Source organism: Artemia franciscana, chromosome 7 (assembly GCF_032884065.1).
Source record: "Artemia franciscana chromosome 7, ASM3288406v1, whole genome shotgun sequence".
Classification (NCBI taxonomy): domain Eukaryota; kingdom Metazoa; phylum Arthropoda; class Branchiopoda; order Anostraca; family Artemiidae; genus Artemia; species Artemia franciscana.
Window position 1 is genome coordinate 27,042,444 of NC_088869.1, and position 3,695 is coordinate 27,046,138.

General features: G+C 34.8%; 1 protein-coding gene across 1 annotated transcript in view; it reads left to right on the top strand.

The window, feature by feature from the left end:
• Positions 1–3,695, top strand: part of LOC136029082 (endoplasmic reticulum lectin 1-like) — a gene marked incomplete in the record, with an annotated part of 524,377 nt that overhangs the window by 248,078 nt on the left and 272,604 nt on the right.

A 3,695-nucleotide genomic window follows, 5' to 3' on the forward strand; every position in this document is an offset into this window, starting at 1 on the left:
GGCCGAGCGCATGTATGCTTCAATGTTTCGTACTACTGGAATCACAGCATGTAACACCTGCTGCCTGGTAGTAGTGGTGGTGTCAATTCACGAAAATTTAGAGGGGACAAAATATATTTTTGAAAATCTAGGGGGGGGGGATAATTGTCATTTTCTTATCAATGAAGACTGTTCGACTGTACAGACTGCGAGTGAAAGTTAAACATCAGCTAATCATTAACCAGGATTCCAAAACTTTTTATCATAATTACATACGAGTGGCTGTCTTGAACCATCCCTGGATCGCTGGTTATATTGATTTATGGATGATATAGTACGTAAATTAAGTACTAAATATTTTTTTTTTATATTCTTATAGTCATTATACCATATTATTGCATATAGTCTTCGCTCTAAGCATTCTCTGCTCTTTTAATTCATTTTAATATTTTTAATGTTATAACATTTATGATATTATAGAAAAAAAAACTAACTTTTTTCTGCTGAAAATAAGGACCAACATTAAAACTTGAAACGAACAGAAATAATTAAATAAGCAGGGAGTTTTTCCCTCCTCAATACTTTGCTCTTTACGTTAAAGTTTAAATTTGGGTTCCCATTATTTAAGAATTACTCCTGAAACACAATAGCGGCTTATTTAAAATAATAAGCTTTTTTGAAAGTTCTAAAGAGACTTTAGAGTAAAGAGCGAGGTTTCGAGATGGTGTAGCCGACGCAAAAATTTATGTTAGTTTTAGGTTTTAAAGTTAGGTCTTAACAGACTCTGCTACTATTTTGCCGAGTCGCTCTTTTTTTTTACCCAGAACTGTTTGAAAAACTGGTGGACAGCATTTACCCTCCCCCCTCCTCCACAAAACAATCTGCGGAAAGTACCCCGCAAAAAATACTCCTCGGGGGATTTATCCCTTAGGAAGATACTCCTCATGAAAAATACCAAACGTGGAAAACATTCTCTTGGACCCCCCCCCCCCCCGGTTCATTGGTGTAAAATTAGCTACGGTTTCTAAAAAAAAGTGCTTGAACTCTTAATTTCTGATCTAATGAGCACCATCTGAAGATTTTGTGACCATGAGGTGAAAGTGTGGATGAGGCAGGGATAACCCCCTCCTATACGGAATAAGTTCCGATTATTTTGGGGTTTAATCTTACTCTTTACTTTCATGACAACAGTGTACACCAGAAATATTCTCAGAAATCATAAGGGAGTAGATATCAATTTGATATTTTTATGTTTTTTTTTCCATCTGCATCCCCCCCCCACACACACAAAAAATCCAGGTGACGGCCTTGGGGACTATACTATAACCTTCATTCTCTTTTCGTCTCTCCCTTAAAACTAATTCAGTATTTATCTGATGGGGAAACCAAGGATTTGTCGGCATTAAAATGCACCTTTCGAGGTTTTACAATTTGCCTAAAGTGTCTTTTTAAGTTTTGCAATTTGTCCATTTCTTAAAGATAGTATTTGTTATTGGGAAACACAGAGACATTTTTCATGGGAGTTTTCCGCAGGGGGAGGGGATTGTCTAGGAGAGTTTTCAGTGGGTAGTAAATTTTCTGAATAAATTTGCTTCAATGAGAATGTTTTTTGAAGATATTTTCCTCGGAGGAGGGAGGTGGGCTTTTTATTGCAGAGTGTTAATTAGGGAGTATTAATTTTATGGTCAATTATATGACTAAATTCGATAAATTGTCCACTTGCAAAATAATAGAAAAAGTGAATAAAAGTTTTTTTCTTATGAAAAGAAACCGCAGAACTTGAAGTTGACAGATAAAATTCGTGAATTGCAGATTGCACAAAATTTCTTCAAAACTAGCTGGTTATATTTTCAAGCTTCCAGGAAAATTAAGTTTATAGCTAGTTAAACTTGTTGTTGTAGAGCTGTTTTCGAAATTATCAGCCATGTTGAGGTGACGCTGATAGTACTTTTAGTTAGATTTGATTTGCAAAGTGTATGCGTATTATTTAACAAAATGCTTATTACATAGCATAACATCCAAATCAAAAGTACAAGGAAAGGCCCATCACCGCAACTAGTAAGGAAACTGTAAGCAATACGCTGTAACCAATAAAAACGAAAATAATTACCTTTTGAAATTCAGCCTAGGTATTGCTTTTGAATTAGACATAAACGAAATTTGTTTGGTTGTCTTCTTTTTTGGTCGTTATTCTGGTTAATTTTCAGTCCATTACAGCTTTGGAAAAAAGTAAGACAAACGAGGAATTAGAAAATTACAATGCTTGAAAAAATTGATCTACAGTGCTGAAGTACAGTTGATCAAAAATGGGAGAGAATTATTTTTGACAATATTCTAAAACTGATCTTCAAAGCTCTACTAAAATCAAAAATTCTATTGCGGAGACATACGTTTTATAGGTCCTTATATGTTAATTTTGGGAGGAACAATTACAGTTATTTCTGCAGTAAAACTGACATATACAAGTATACTAAACGCAGTGTTTCAAATGCGGCTATTGTCAGTTAATAATAAGCTTTTTCTCGCGGACAAATTGTTCACGAGTAATGTTAATCAGCAATCACGAGAGCAAATTGTAAAATCAACATTGGTTTTGGTGTATGTCCAAGTTTCAGCGTTGTTGGAAATAAACGGCAATACCTCCAAAATCGTTTAAATACTATTTTACAATTTTCAGATAATTTCATGTTTACTCTTGTAATGTTCACTGTTTTATTGTCTGATCAAATTCTGAAGGTTTTTATGAATTACATCAAAATTTCTTCCAAGCCCTTCAATTGGAAAAATTGCGAATAACTAAAAAATGCGCCTTCTTATGTCTTATTTCAGGTAAGAGACATGTTAGCAGTAAATAAAGCATATTTTATTGTTAAAGTACCTTCATTTCTCTTCTATAACTGCAAGATCAAAACAATTTTCCTCATGATAGCCATCCTTGAAATTTTCACTGGGGGTTTTCATCCTCAAAGACATAATTTCTAAGTCATTCAACTTCGTGCAACATAATGGCTACCTTAAAATGTTGATTGAAAATGTTTGGGGAGAGGGCCGGCGCTGGAGGGGGTTCTTGATCTACAATCCCTCTCTACTGTTAAAATGAGCAACAACCCTTTCAAATTCTAACTAAATGAACCCTTTTTGAAATTTTACAACAACTCCTTTGTTACAAAGTGCCCTGGCCTAAACAATAAATAATAAATTGTGGACACAATGCTTTTTACTTTGCAGAGCTAGTGCACTGCCTAGGATAGCAGTTGTGGCAATTTTCAAATAGTCCCGCCACTTCGTAAATCCCTCTGCCACTATTTATGAAATACCGGCTAATTTTTCTGTTGCAGTGCGAATAGAACTTAATGCTAGATTTTTCTGTATTTTATGAAATTTAATCCAAACCCCTCATTTTGATATCATGGATAGGCCACTCAGTTTAGTCATACCTGTGAGATGGGACAATAACGAACCACTTCGCTGGCTCACCACATTTCTGTTCGCTTTCCAAACTATGAATAATACGAACTGATTATTCAGTGATTGACAAAAATATACTGGACCGCTGATGTTGGATTCAATGGGAGGAATAGTTTGTTCGCAACAAGAATGTAGTAACCAAAATTTATTGAGTTTGATAATGCCGTCTGAATTTATCTACAGTGATGCTGATCAGCTAACCTTTGTTAGTGGCTACAATATGATTGCTAATCAAAAATATCTCGTTG